The sequence below is a fragment of the Rattus norvegicus genome, chromosome 2 (genome assembly GCF_036323735.1).
Source record: "Rattus norvegicus strain BN/NHsdMcwi chromosome 2, GRCr8, whole genome shotgun sequence".
Classification (NCBI taxonomy): Eukaryota; Metazoa; Chordata; class Mammalia; order Rodentia; family Muridae; genus Rattus; species Rattus norvegicus.
Genome location: NC_086020.1, coordinates 62,814,519 through 62,830,185, shown reverse-complemented (window position 1 = coordinate 62,830,185; position 15,667 = coordinate 62,814,519). Strand labels below are relative to the sequence as shown.

General features: G+C 46.6%; 1 long non-coding RNA gene across 7 annotated transcripts in view; it reads left to right on the top strand.

Moving 5' to 3' along the window:
- The window catches only part of LOC134485601 (uncharacterized), a 98,016-nt gene that overhangs the window by 48,202 nt on the left and 34,147 nt on the right, over positions 1-15,667 (top strand). The window contains exons 5-6 of one of the 7 annotated variants that reach the window (XR_010063762.1): positions 3,035-3,344; positions 3,950-4,079. This is a non-coding gene — a long non-coding RNA (uncharacterized LOC134485601). Of the gene's footprint in view, positions 1-2,833; positions 9,107-15,667 lie in introns of those variants that run through there. The other 6 variants (XR_010063760.1, XR_010063761.1, XR_010063758.1 and 3 more) reach the window with 6 other exon arrangements.

Below are 15,667 nucleotides of genomic sequence, written 5' to 3'. Positions count from 1 at the left end.
ATGAACCTTCTGTGGGTAGGTGTTGAATTTGTCTATTTTCTGTTGCTGTATCAAAGTACTAGAGACTAGATACTTTATAAAGAAAAAAAAGGACTTATTTACCCATAACTCTGGAGCTTTAAGCGAGTACTGCTGACATTTATTTGGTTCTGGTGAGATCCTCCTAGTAGATGTCATCACAGCTGCATTAATGTATGGAGAAGAAATCACAGGGAGCCAGGGCCACAAAGGTGGTGTGGCGGTGGGGATCAGGGGCCAGTTCTGTTCTGCTCATAAACAATTCATTATGAGAGAGCTACCTAAGATACCAAGAGAACAGATTAAGCCTTGCCGAAGTCGATGCCCCAAATGACTCAGTTTCTTTCCGATAGGCTCCACTCCTTAACGGGAGCTCCACCCTCTCTACCATCTCTCAGCGTCGGCAAACGGACATCACACCCCCACTACACGAAACTGAGGCACGACCATAGAAGGAACACATTTGAACCGGGGTCAAGCTGTAGTGTAGGCTACCTATAGAGAATGCTTGACAGGGGCCAGCAAGGTGGCTCAGTGGGGCCACCTGCCTGCCGCCGCCTCTGACTACCTGAGTTCAGTTTCCCAGGATCAAATGGTGGAAGGAGAGAACTGACTTTTGGAAATTATTCTCTGAATTCCTGGAGTGAGCCGCATTGTGTGTGTGTGTGTGTGTGTGTGTGTGTGTGTGTGTGTGTACATTAAGTAAATAAATTATTGTGGTGTAAATAGATGTAAGAATGAGAATTTAAAAACAGAAAATCCTTGCCTAGGCTTGGGTACAATTCGGTTGGTTGAGGACAAGCACAAGGTTGAGTAAAATTGTGAATGACAGTGCATGCTTAGAATTATAGGATTCAGGAGATGAAGGCAAGAGACTCTATCAGAAGTTCAAGGTTATCTCTGACTACATAACGTGTCTGATGCAAGGATAATATGTTATATAAACTTGTCTCCAAAACAGTATCGGGAAAATAATTGATAGATCTCGGCCTTGTTGTATTGCGCTTTTTTCTCATTCGTGTGGTTTACCTTTAATGTTTCCTCTTCCCCGATCCCCCTCTATATGAAGGGGGCATAGGGTCTCTGTCTTTTTGGTAAAAGAGTTTAAAAATGCATGCAAGCCAGGTGTGGTACTTTTAATGCTAGCACTCAGGAGGCAGAGGCAGGGGGATGTCTATAAATCTGAGACCAGCCTGGGCTGCATAGAGAGCTCCAAGATACTTAGGAGCATATAGAGAGACCTTGTCTCAGAAAACCAACCGTCCAACAAATGGACGCAGAAAGGTACTAGACAACAATTTACTGGGGTTAGAAGAGATAGCAGGTCAGACAAATTGGAGATTTAAGTAGTTGAGGGAAGGAGGCAAATGGAAAATGGAAAAAGGAAAAATTAAGTGTTCAGTCAAGCCAGAGGCTCTCGACCTTCCTGAGGCTGCGGCCTTTAATACAGTTCCTCATGTTGTGGTGACCCACAACTGTAAAATGAATTTTGTTACTACTTCATAACTGTAATTTTACTACTGCTATGAATCATAATGTGAATATCTGCGTTTTCCAATGGTATTAGGCAACCCCAGTGAAAGTGTTGTTCACCCTAAAGGGGTGGAAACCTACATTGAGAACCACTGGATTAATAGAATGCAAACAAACGGATACACTTCAGAGGAAAGGGGACTACAACAGAAGGAAAGGAGCTCTCACGCTCTCTGAGTAAAGGTAACGGATATGTAGGAGGCAGTTAGAGTGCTCAGGAATCCAGTCCCCTACATCTCTCTTGGTGGAGGGAAAGAACCAAACCTAACTGGTTTTCCTCTGACCACTACCCAGTGCACTAACGTGTGTATATGCACATACACATAAAGTAATAAATAAAATATAAAAGTAGTAAATATCTTGAGACAGCTATGAGTAGCTTAGAGGTTCCCCCCACCCCACAGCACTTGGATAATTTCTCCTTTTACATTTTTTAATCTCCATATCTACCAGGTTATTAGTAACCAGAGAGCAGGTCATTTGTTTTAGAGGAAGCAGATATGTTGCTATTTTTGTACTAACATTATTTCTACCCCAATTCCTCCTACTCTCCTCCACTCCACACCCTTTCAAATCCGTGACCTCTTCTTTAAGTATTCACATGTGCATGTGCACATGTGCGTGCGTGTACATACATACACACACACACACACACACACACACACACACACACACACACACACGTGCATAAATGGAAATGCCACCTGGTGGATTCATTGAGTGTTGCCTGTGTGTATGCACATTTAGGGTTGACCACTTGGGATTGGGTAATCTGTCACCGAGGCTTGTCCCTGGAGGTGACCATCCATTGCCTGTAAGAACTGTGGCATCTTACCTTTAAAATTGTCTCAATACGGTCTGAGGAGGCTGTTTCTGCAAAGCTGTTCCAAGGAAAAGTTCCGTGTGGATGTTGACTAGAAGAGACACGAAATACAAAACTAGAAAAACCTTCCCATTCTCCTATTGTAAACTGTAGTTTACCTCCGGAACACCAGGGGGTGCATGGATTTTGGTCAAAGACGGCTGTGCTGGAGTCAGGTTGAGAGAATGTTTTCCAGGTGTGTGAGGCTGGAAGATGTGGTTGTGCAGTCTCTTTCTATGGGCTATAGGAATTAACCCTTCGATTGGCCGAGTGGGATGTGTCCTGTCTGATTTTGGATGCTGCCATGGCCACTGTTATAAAGACAGGATATTAAGCAGATGTGCTTATTCTTGGTTATTGATGTTTTCGTTTGACTCTTTTGAGCAGGTTTCCGATGCTTTCTTTTGCATTTACTTTCAGGCCCCATCACTGGTCCAATGCAAAGCCTGCAAAAACCGAGTGTGAGAGGGATTCACAAGTCATTCTCCACTTTGCCATCAAAGATGTCCTCACAGAGAAAGTCAGATCCTTTGCACACAGAAAGAGAATCACAAATGGCACCGAAATTCCTAGAAGCAAGGTTCGTCTTGCATTTGTTGCTTTTGTTTGTTTTGTTTTAAGGTTGAGACCAGATGGCCTGGCTACATCAGTAACAAATGAAGTCAGAGCTGACTGGGAAAAAGAGCTGAGGAAGCCAAGAGGGAAAGGAGGCTGAGCTAATAACCCCCACCCTACATCTCTCTGGGGCACGATTTCTGCAAATATAGTCTCCCTCTAGCCTGCACTGAGCCACCTGGAGAAGAGCATGTAAAAATAGAGCTTTCTGGACTGCATCCCAGTGTGAACATCTGGACTTCCAATCTTGCTCCGCTTGCATTTTGAACGGAGTCCTCACATGTCTTATGGATAAACATGACCTGTGGAATAAGAGGTAAACCTCCTGGGGTGCATGAGAGCGGAGATGTGATTCTCAGGGTGATAGATACTTTTGCATAGGGCTTCAAACAACACATCTCAGGGAAGCTACCCTGTGTAAAGCTAAGTGACCAGAATCCCGACCTGAGGGACTTAGGAGGAGGTGAGATGCTGGAAGAGAGAGTGTGAACAGCCTGAGGAGCCTTTAGAAGGGTAACTGGCGCCTCTGTGAGGGACTCTGAGTGGTCTCTGCTCTGTGCCACAGAGAAGCTTCCAGAAACCCAGGGATGCTGGTTGTATCTGCAAGCACCTGTGGAAACCACCCTTGCTTCAGAATATCTTTCAGATCGCAGGCAAGCATTTTCCCTAATTTCCCCTTCTGGTTGTTCCCCACCTACAGCTTCCCTTGAGTCAGATTTTGTTTTGTTTTTTAATTTTCTTTTAAATGCAAATGCCCTGGTGGGGGGGGGGATGAAGCTTTTATTGAGAGTTACAGGACTTTGTTTATTATTTCTTTTGGTAAAGTTTTGATTTCTCTCACTCTAAGAAATATTTTCATAAGTTGAGAGGAAGAGGTCATTTTTTGGGTTTCTTTTCTTTCCTTCTTTTGTTTTCTGATAGGGGCTCACTGCTTATCCTTGGCTGGCTGACCTGAACCTGCTGAGGAGGCCTGGTTAGCTTTGAACTCACCTACTTCTGACTCCCAAGTGCTGGGATTCCGGGAGAGCACCAGCACAGCTGGCAGGAAGAGGTAATTTTAGAACTTTTAAGCTGGAGCAGATGAGAGAAGGGGACTAGAACATTAACTCCTGGGATACTTGAAGGAGGGCAAAGTTGAAGAGCTAATTCTGGTCTCAGGAGACTTTAAACACCTGGCATGACACTGGCCTGCAGAAATAAGTAGTGAATTCTATAAAAGGAATGAGTCTTAATTTTCAGACTCCAGAACAGAAGACAGGGAATGTTGTTCCTGAATGGATCCTGATTTCTCTTTTGTGTCTCTGGCCAGCTAGACTACATTGTGGGACAATAGAGACCCTACCCCAACTCAGTGACTTAACACAAAGGAGCCGGCGTTATCACCGTATATAAGGTTTGCTGGGCAACTGAAGGAATGTCCAGATTCTTGTGTCCTAGGCCAAGGAACCAGGAAGGAGCTTGTAAGTAATAGCAGGAGAGAGAGTTCGTAAGAACGAACACACTTGGCCAGGCATGGTGGTACAGGACCCTGGAAGGAGAGAAAGGTAGATTTCTATCAGTTTGAGGCCAACCTGGTCTATATAGTGAGTTCCAGGTCAGTTGGGGTTACAGTGAGACCTTGTCTCATAAACAAAATAAAACAAACAAAAACAAAGGAAGCAAGGGAGTGCTCCGAGAGAAACAGGGGAGGGAACTTGAAGGAAAAAGTAGGCATCTGATGCAAGTAGGCATCTGGTACACAAAGGACGGAGGCCTCTTTAGGTTGTTTGCATAGCTGGAGCGTATTCTGTGCAAATTCTGTTACCTATGGGTGTGACGCTAGGCAGGGTAGCAGGGTTCCAGTCCTCCTCCCTTCCCACTGGCTTCTCTCAGAAGCTAATGCACCCCACTCTCCACTCTGCTCTCCTGCCTCACTTGCTTGGACTCTACTTGTAGTCTCTCAAGGATCCAGGATGAAGAGATCGACCTCCACACGTTTCCAAGGGTTTTTGTGGCAGGAAAAGAAAACATGATCAACAGCCTGTAGGTTCTGTGTAGGGTTCTCCAGAGAAGCAGAACCAGTGGGCAGTAGGGGTGTTTGTGTGTGTTTGGGAAAAAAGAAGAAATAGAGAAGAAGGTGGAACCAAAAATTCCTCTCGCCCACACATTTGTGGGGGTTGACAGATATGGAATCTACAGCGTAGGCAAGGCAAGGAGGCTGGAGACCGGAGAAGAACTAACATTACGGCTTGAGTCTGGAGGCAGGATTTCTGTCTTAGGGGGACCTTGACACTTATCCCTTAGGATCGTCAATGGATCAGGCGAACCTACCTGCATTTTGGAGGGTAGCGTTTTATTTGAAGCCTCCTGATCTAAATATCAGATGCATCTAACGTGAATTCGCCGAAGCATCTACACGGTTTGATCAGAAATGGGATACTCTAGCTCAGCCAAAATAAGAGGTAAAACTGACCAGCATAGGCTCCCCTGTTCAGCCTACACAGGATGCATCTCAGTTTCGCTTACATGTAACTGGCAAAACATATCGCTCAGACACTTGTACTTCCGGGGGTGGGGCAAAGCAGGGCAGTAGAACATTTGGTGACAGCCCTCAATGGCTGTCACATCCTCATCTCACTGGGGTGGCAGGAACATGCTCTATGCCAGTTCAGACCGTTTCCCCCCACCCGGGTTCCCTTTGTGAGGATCATGGAGGGCATCTGGACCTCGTTTGCCCTCCATTCAGGTTGGCATCCTCGAAGAGACATCCGTGCAGCCTCAGTGACCTGCCTGCCTGCCACATTCCCACTTACAGTGCTTCCCAAGGACCAGGAGTTCTCACAGTCACATCAGACCCTCTCCAGGGCAAGAAGAATTATTCTGCTTTTCCTGGGTCTCACTAGAGCACAGGGAACTCTTGGAGGCTCGGGTGGGAAGGACCATTAGCTGCTCCTCCATGTCTGTTCTCTTCTTCTATAGAAGTAGAATGGCATTTAAATTTGGGTACATATTCAGAGTAACCATTACACTTCCCAGACTTCCATGCAGAAGCCTCCCTTCCTTCCTCCTACCCTCCTTCTCTTCCCTCTTTGGTAGAGCTGTAAGAGCAGAGCCTGGCCATTGTTATAGACTCATCGGACACATACAATAACCATTAAGGGAGTCTCATGAGTGTCCCCTCTCCTTTGCTTCCCCTTTGCTGCTGTCTGGGACGAGAGTGAGGTGACTGGAGAATGAGCAGTCACTTTGGAGGATGAGGAGACCTGGGAGAGTGGAGGTCACGCCTAGTGGAGTGATGTTTGGAGGGCTACATCCACTTCTGGGGAGGACTTAAAAGTCTCAACTCGTACATGTTCACTGTTGGAGCTCTGTGACGCAAGACAGATTAACCAGAGAAATACAAGCAAGTGTGTTTATGCATAAGGTCTCTATGACGTGAGAGAAACCTAGGTGAAAGGCGAATAGAGGTGGTAGCTTCGAACTCTGGCTTGTCTAGTGTCGTCAACAACAACAGAGAAGTCTTTAGAGAAGTACAAGACAAAGAAAAGCAGTTCTAGACTTGGAAAGGTGGGAATTGTGAGGATAAATAGATGGAGGAAAAACTAAAGGCTTCGGATTTGTTTTCAATTTCCTCTGATACCCGTGCTGGTGGATGAGGTCAACCGTCATTAAAGGTCTACATCCTACTTGGCATGGGAGCGTATGCCTTTAATCTCAGCACTCTAAAGGCAGAGGCAGGAAGATCTCCATGAGTTTGAGGTCTGCCTGGTCTACATAGCAAATTCCAGGCCAGAAAAGGTTACATAGTGGGATTGTCTCGAAGAAGAAGAGGAAGAGGAGGAAGAGGAGGAAGAAGTCCAACTTTGTTTTTCCCATTAATTAATTTATTTCCTTTATATCCTGATCACAGCTTCTCCCTCCTTCCAGTCACACTCCCTCACACAGACATCTCCCACCCCCTTTTTCTCCTTTGAGAAGGGAGTACCCCGTTTCTCCCCACCCTGGCAAATCAAGTCACTGCAAGACCAGGTGCGTCCTCTCCCACTAAGGCCAGGCGTGGCAGCCCAGTTAGAGGAATGGGATCCGCAGGCAGGCAACAGATTTAGGGACAGCCCTGCTCTAGCTGTTGGGGACCTGCAGGAAGACCAAGCTGCACATAAACGCTCAGGGCTTAGGTTCAGCCCATGCTCGCTCTTTGGTTGCCGGTTCAGGCTCAGGGAGCCCTCAAGGGTTCGGGCCAATTGACTCTGTTGGGAAAGAGTCCATCTGGCTTCAGGCGAGTAAAGACTTTCTTTTTTTTCCTCCTCCAGCACTTGCTTCTTTTTGTCCCTAGATCCACAGTCTTTACTGTTTTGAGGGAGGTGGGTTCTCATCTTTATACCCCTGGCTACCATCTGCCAGGTGGAACTTAACTCTCTACTCTAACAAACGAAGCTCAGAATACCCTCAGTGCTAGGGACTAGGGGCCTGAGTGGCACCAACCACCAAGGATCTGTAGCTGCAGAGCTGCTTGACTTATGACCCCTGAGAGAGGAGGGCAGATATACTCTTATCTTTTTGTAGTCTTTGTTTGCTGGCACAGACGGAGAGAAAGTAGATGTGAGTCTAACTTGGAATGCTCTATCAGCTATGGGGGAGGGAAGATAATTTCTCTCCAACCCTCAGATACTCTTGGCTGGGACACTGTGGTGAAAGGCTCCTCGAGCCTGCCCTAGATGTTAGGACATGGCTTACTGTAGCTGCTTAGGTTCCCCAGGAAGCAGCCCCAAGTGAGGATTTGAATGCAAGGGGTATATTCACAAATCAAACCACTCTCCCAGGAGAATGGAGATGAAGAAACTAAGGAACTCAGCAAAGCCCTTGGTGAGTTCAAGTCTCCTCTGTGAGCTGGAGCTCTTGGGAGGAAGTGTTTAGAATAACGGAGAACATGCTTCAGAATTATCTAGACTACCCCTGCCCATGTATTCATTCCCAGAGTGGTTTGCTTCTGGAGGCACTCACTCTCCAGAACTTCCCCATTGCTCCATCCGAAGGCCACAGAGAAGGCAGCTGGGGCCAGCAAAGCTCTTTCTGGGGAGCAGTAGTGTCTGTGGTAAGAATCAAGGAGAGATTGGGACACTAACCCAGTCACAAAATCTTTGGCCTACAACTTGTCCTGCCTGCAAGATGTGCTGGGGTAAAGGTGGCACAGAACTTGTGGGAGTGGACAACCAATGACTGGTCCATCCTGAGACCTACGTCACAAGAGGGAGCCCACCCTTGACACTGCCTGGAGGGCCAGGAAGCAAAGGATGGATAGCCCAGAGACCTGGGCTACAGCTAAACATGATTGGAAAAAGAAGTCAATGAAATGATTCCTAATGATATCTACTATACTCAGATCATAATCCTCATCAGAGAGACCCCATCCAGTAACTGACGGGAGCAGATTCAGAGAGCCACTGCCAAACGCTGGACAGAGCTTGGGGAATCTCATGGAAGAGGGAGAGGAGGGATCGTAGGAGCCAGAAGGCACACGGATAGCACAAGAATATGACCCATAGAATCAGCTCACCAGGGCCATAGGGGCTCACAGACATTGAACTAACAACCAGGGAACCTGTGTGGGTCTGGCCCTCTGTATACAAGTTTAGCTTGGTGTTCTTGTGGGACCCCTAACATTGGGAGCGGGGATTGTCTCTGACTCTAGACTGTTTTGGGGACCCCTTTCCTTCTACTGGTTGCCTCAACAGTCTTGATATGAAGTAAGTGTATAGTCTTATAGTCTCTCTCCACGTGGGGTCAGGCACTCAGGTCTGACTGGGCATCTCTCTAATTCTGTCCTAAGTGTGAATAATTTGAGGTGAGGGAAAACATCATTTAAGAAAGTAGTTGGGGTCTGGAGAGATGGCTGTGCAGTGAAGAGCTCTTGCTGTCCTTGCAGAGAACTCAGATTCCGTTCTCAGCATCCATGTAGTAGATGCAGCCGTCCATAGATCTTCGAAACTCAGAGGGCACAAGTCATACACATGGTGCACAGCCATACGTGCAAACCAGATGCTCAGACCATAAAATAGAGATAATCCTTTTTAAAAGAAAGACGTCACTTACCTTAAAGTGAAGCATGAACTAAGTGCTCAGAACTTCCGTGTTTTGAGTTCCACAGACGCTTTTACCAGGACCAGCTGCATAATTCACACAAAATGAAGATGGTGCAGAAACAGTTTCACAATATCAACAGCACGGCGTGAACAAGGTGTGAGACTGTTCTATGCATGTGTCCTGTGCAACTCTACATCTTGTACTCTCTGGAGCTGGCTGCCTCCCTGCTCTGGAGTATTCGGGATATCTTACAGGTGGCTTGAAAGATCCCTCAGTCGGTTGGGGATTTAGCTCCGTGGTAGAGTGCTTGCCTAGCAAGCGCAAGCCCCTGGGTTCGGTCCCCAGCTCCGAAAAAAAAAATCCCTCAGTCTTAGCAGTAGGTCTCCATCATGAATTATTGTTCTTTATGCTTCTCTCTTTCATAGATTTAGTCTCTCTCTCTCTCTCTCCCTCCCTCCCTCCGTCCCTCCCTCCGTCCTTCCCTCCCTCCCTCCTCTCTCTTTCTCTCATTCCTGACACTCAAGATGCAAGAAGACTGACATTCTCCCAATGTGCCTCAGGGCCCACCCTCCGGTTTTCAACTTGAAACAGTCCTGTTCCTGAATTGACCCCTAGATGACGTCACACCACATGACAAGGTGTAAGACAGGTTTTCAATCTCTCAGTAGGAATTAGCTTCCAGGTGGTTCTGTATGTCCCTAGCTCCAATTGTATTGTCTCCTGCCTCTTGTTACCCCTAAATTAATCTAGTCATTGAGAAAACAGATGATATTGGGCTTACACTGATTCTGACCATGGCCTGTCAAAAATACAGGCCCAGCTGGAAATAACGGACCAGCGGAAGTAGATTGGAAAGGGTTAATTCAAGAACCTGTGCAAATTTCGAATCAATAGGGTTAGGTTAGGTTACAAGTCTGAATAAGAGAAAAAGGGTCTGACACTGCTGTCTTCAGTGTCGACTCTCCTACCACACCCCTAAGTGGTCCTGAGAGGCGGTGGGTCAGGGAGGTTCCATGTGACTCCTCATTTCTACACTGAGGCTTGGAGCAGTGTTGAGACAAGCCCCCTTTCCAAATAACAAAACTAACCCAACCGAAACGATCCCCAAACTCTTAATGCTTCTATCTCACTTTCTGCCTTGGTCATCCTTTGGGATGTCCAGAGGCCATTGTTTGACGGTCTCCCACATTTTCCCACAGATTCTCTTCTCAGAGTTATCTAGTAAATGACTTTGGAAGTTCGAAGTATTGACCCCAGTAGATCTGAGGACAGCTGTGTTGTCTGACCACTCTGATGTAGATGGAGAATTCCTCTGGGGCAAAGGAGACACAGGCTTGTTAGTGGCTCTTTCATTAGCTGGGGGGTTTCACACTCAGTATTCCAAAGTGATTCATCCGGACCTGACCAGCTCTTGCCACACCCTTGAGAGTTGAGAGGCAAGGGAACTGATGGGAACCTGGGGTTATGTGGCCTGCAGGGCTCCGAGTGGATAGAACCTGCAGGTCAGGAGACCTCACCGCTGTTTAGGGGCAGCTCAACCACTGGACAGGACTGCAGGGCTGTTGTTTTCCCTCGGACTCAGACACTTTCTATGTTTCTAAAGGTACCACATCTTTAGCCTCTGAAGTTCCTTAGCTGTTAATACTTTTTTCCTCTCGCCTTCCTTTACTGTTGTCTGGATGGAGTATCAGGTGTCGAAGGTGCTAATTATTAATGTGTGTGCTCCGATTTCCCAGCAAAGCCTCATGCGCATGTCAGTATAGCTGAACTAACACAGGAGAACTTTCTGAGCTGCTTAGTGGCATTGTAAATATAACACAGCACCCTGGTAAATTGCAAAGCATAATGAATCATAAAAAGGAACTTTTCGTTGGTGTGGGAGTGGCGCATGCCTGGAGTATCATCATCCCACGGTTCTTGGGAGGTAGAGGTGGGAGGATCAGGGGCTCTAAGTCATCCATGCTGCTACTGAGTTTTAGGTCAGTGTGAGCTACATGACAACCTGTCATACAACAAAATATCACAACACAGTGTGTGCTCACACACACACACACGCACGCACACACATGCACAGCACACATACACTCACACACAGCAACGCACATGCTCACACATGTGCACACATAGCACACATGCAAACAGCACATGCACACTCACACATACAGCATACATGCACACTCACACATGCACACATTTTTGCTGATTCCAGAATGTCTCCTGCTTGCTATATCAGATTTTCACCACAGGGACTGCACAGCTGTCTGAAGATCAAAGGATTTTTAATTTCAGGAGCACAGGAAAGCAGAGACATGATATAAATCTCCAGGTCACCCTTGTGGATTGGCTCTCAAAGCATCCTTCCATGAATTCCTGCACACCGGGGCCAGGCAGCAGCCTCTGGCTAGATTCCTTTGTGGTTAACATTTGGCATAGGATTGTAGCCATATTGTGTTTTATGTTGCTATAACTGAATGCCACAGGCAATAACTAATGAAAAATAGAGGTTTGCGTGACTCATTGTTCTGAAGGCTGGAAAGTTCAAAATGCGGTGGCTGGCAGGAATGTTCTTCTGAAACCCAAGGTGAACCAGCTTATAGAAGATGGAGCTAGCAAGCTACTGAGAGCTCCCTTCTTATATCAAAGCCACACTTGAAATAACCCATAAATCCAGCAAACCATCAATTTTATGAACCGGCCAGCCTATTTCATAAAGACAGAGTACTAGCGACCAATGACCTCTCTACAGGGCCCACTCTTAATATTTCACACTAGCAATCATGCTAATCAGTTTGTCACCACAGTGACAGAATACTGTGGATTACAACTTAAAGAAGGAATATTTGGGTCTTGATTTCAGAGGTTTCAGTTTTGTGGTCGGCTACTTCCATTGCTTGGAGTGTTGTTAGCACAAGGCAGAAATGTGAAGTGGAAGGCCAATGACACCAGGGGTCAGCTCACGACTTCCTTTTTGTTAATTCTGGGAACCATGGGATGATGATACTGCTCACATCTGTCTATGTATCCTGCCTCCTGTCATGGTTAGTCTCAATTGATAGTTTGCTCAGACCCAGAATTGCCTGGGAGATGGGCTGTTGGGCATGCCTTTGGGAACTATCTTGATTGGGTTAACTGAGATGGCAAGACTTGTCCACTCTGGGTGGAACCATCCCCTGGCTTGGGATCTGCACTGCATGGCAAGGAGAAAAGGAGCTGAGAACCAGTGTTCGTTGTTCTCTGCTTCTTGGTTGCCATGTGACCAGTTGTTTCCAGCTTCCGATGCTGTGACTTCCCCACAACGATGCATTATAACTTTGAACTTTGTGCCAAAGAAAACTCCTCTTTCCCAAGTCACTTCTGTCAGAATATTTTATCACAGCAACAGAAAGATAAGCAAGGTGTTCTTCTCTGGGCATATACTCATAACCACAGCCAGAGGTGTATTTCCTAGTGATTTTGTGACTTTGAGGGTGTTTCAACTAATATTAATCCCAGCGAAGTCATACTCAGATGAAGAGACATCTTTTAAGGTGGAGGGTTTTGTTTTTCTAGAACAGCTGTGGTAGAGTTTCTGCCGCTTTATGCATGTTGGCCTGGCTGCTGCTGTCGTGTACAATGTGATTGTACATAAAGGGGTACTTAAGCCTCAGTGGAGCTCAGTGATAGAGTGCTGGCCTGGCATACAAAGGCCTGAATTTGATCTGCAATGCTGGGGGAAAAAAGTAGAAAATTATACCTAAATCTGCCCAAAGCACTTTGATTCCATCTGTTAAAAAACTGCCATTTGCATACTGATATATTAGAACAAGACACCATCTGCTGGAAGTTGTAATAAGTAAGTCTAAGATGTCTACAATGTGGCTCGGAATCCTGTAAGGCATGTTAAATGGTGTGCAGTGTTAATAGCCAGGCAATCATTAGAAGATTCTACCCCACTTGTTTCCTAGTCCCAGGCTGGTTTCCTGGTTCCTTCACAAACGCCTTATGTCACAAATAGGCGTGAACAATTCCCTGAGCAATTAGTTAGTGCTGTCACCTAGATGTCCCCAGAAGTCCTCATGTTAAAGGCTTGGTCACCAGCTTGGCAGCTTTGATAGATGGCAGAAACTTTGAGAGGTGGGGTCTACTGGCAGATGTTTAGGTCTTTGGGGAGTGTCCCCTCGAATGAGATTTTGGTACCATGGTCTGCCTCTTGCTTTTCTGCCTCACCGTAGCTGGCCTGTGACTCTGAGGTTAACTGCCAGGCGCATTCTCCTGCCTTGTTATGGCGCTTTGGTACAGATCACAGAATGGTGTTTACAAAATTGTAAACCAGGATAACCCTTTTCTCTCTACACACTGGTTTTTCTCAGGCATTTATTAGAATAGAGAGCGGACTCACAGGGAGGGTTCCAGTTGGCCACTAACAACTGTGGCACAGAAGATAGGGAAGGTAGTATGAGTGAGGATAGAGGAAGAGAATGCAGTGAGACTGTCAGGTTTATGGAAGGAAAAGAAATGTCTCATAAGAAGCAGCACAAAGAGGGCTGCTGAGACCGCTGTGCCAGCTGGTTTTTGTGACCATGACACACACCTAGACATACTTGGGTAGAAGGATTTTTTAAAATTATTTTTATCTTTTGAGATTATGGAATAATTTTATTAGTTTCTTCCTACTTCCCCTCCCTCCAGCCCTCCCTCACCCCATTCTCTTCATTCTTTTTTCATTAATTGCTGTTTTACACACACGCACATACACACTTTTTTTTTTTTTTTTTGGTTCATTTTTCGGAGCTGGGGACCGAACCCAGGGCCTTGCGCTTCCTAGGTAAGTGAGCTAAATCCCCAGCCCCACATACACACTCTTAAATATAACTTGCTCAGTCTGTATTACGTTACATATATGTATGTTTTTCAGGGCTGACCACTTGGTATGGGATAGCCAGTTGGCGTGCTCTTCCCTGGAGACGACTGTTTCTTCTGCTGTCAGCGTTCGTTGCATGCTGCAATAGTATCTTTTATTCTCCTCGTGTATTGTCATCTCCGAGGTTTACTGCCTCCATCTGCTAACCTAGGCCTAGTGCTGGAAGCTTCTAGCCCCTGTACAATCTTATCTAGGCTTAGGGTATTTTCAGCCTCTGAGACCTGCAGAGTCTCTCAGACTCTGAATTGCTCTCCTTTGCTGCAAAAGCTAACTCCAGCAGTCTGTTCTAACTATCTGCATCCTACTCATTCCCTGACTCGTTCTGTCTTCACCTGTGTCTAGCTTGCTCTTTCTCTGCAACCCGTCTCTCTATAACTGTCTGGGTAAAACCCTCCTTCCTCTGCACTGCTCTCTTAAGCCGCTCCCCTTGCCTCTCTCTTCTCCTGAGAGTTGGGCATGTCCTATTTGTCATTGTCACTTCTCTCACTCGTCACTTTGTCTCAATTAGAGTCACTTTCAAACATTGGTGCTCCCTTCTACAAACTAAGTTTACCTTCATTGTTTGGGATTAATGGTATGTACTAAGGGCACGTCTGTATTCCAGCCGGAGGGATTAAAGGTGTGTGCTAAAGCTAAGCCACACCACAACTAGAAACGTTTTTTTCCCAGTAAACAACACAATCTCGGGGTTCACAGTGTGATCAAATATCCTGCAACAGCCTGTAGTTCTTTGCGTAGGGTTGATCAAGGGCAAGGTCCTGGGTTCGGTCCCCTGCTCCGAAAAAAAGAAAAAAGTAAAAAAGAAAATGGCTCTGTAAGATTGTCCTATAGGCAAGCATTTTCTTGATTAATGATTGACTTGGAAGGGCGGCGCAGCTCACTGCATGTGATGTCAACCATGGCCTGGTGGTCCTGCGTTATATGAGAAAGCTGGATGCTCAAGCCACAAGGAGCAAGCCAGTACGCAGAACTCCATGGCTGCTGCCTCAGGTCTTGCTTGTGTACCTCAGTGATGGAGTGGACTTGAGAATTACACTCCTTTCTCCCCTAGTTGCTTTTGGTCATGGGGCTTTATCATGGCATCAGAAGCCCTAACTAGGACAACGGTTCCACAGTGGTACTTGTCACCAAGTCTTATGGATGGATGGATGGTCTGAGTTTGACCCTCAGGTACCACACGGTAGAAGGCGCTAGCTCATCCTTAGACGTTGTTTTCTGTTTTACCGGCTGCAGCACTTGGGAGAGCCAGCCCCGCTTCTTGTCTGCTGTGCGTGGTGTGGAGGAGGGAGACACACCCTCCTTCCCTCCATCATCCCTTGCCACCTGCAGCCTGCGAGAGAGTTGGTCCCAGGGTCATGAGAGTGGGAGACCTGTCCCTGTTCCTCATTGGCTCCAATTCTGGGGAGAGGGGCACCGTTCCTGGGGAGCAGGGTAGAACTGGCCCCAGTGGGGGGTGAGGAGTTTGCTGGTTAGAGAACCCCAAGGGTGCAAGGACAGGAGAGGCAGGCTGACCAGCTCAGATACCTCTGAGGTACAGATCCAGGGCTTTGAATTGGCCCATTCCCACATCTACCCCATGCATGAACTGCTGAAGTGCATGAAGGGTTCCTACAGATCCTATAGGTCCCACAGATCCAAAACTAGATAATCTCCATGACATAGAGCAGTAACAGGATATT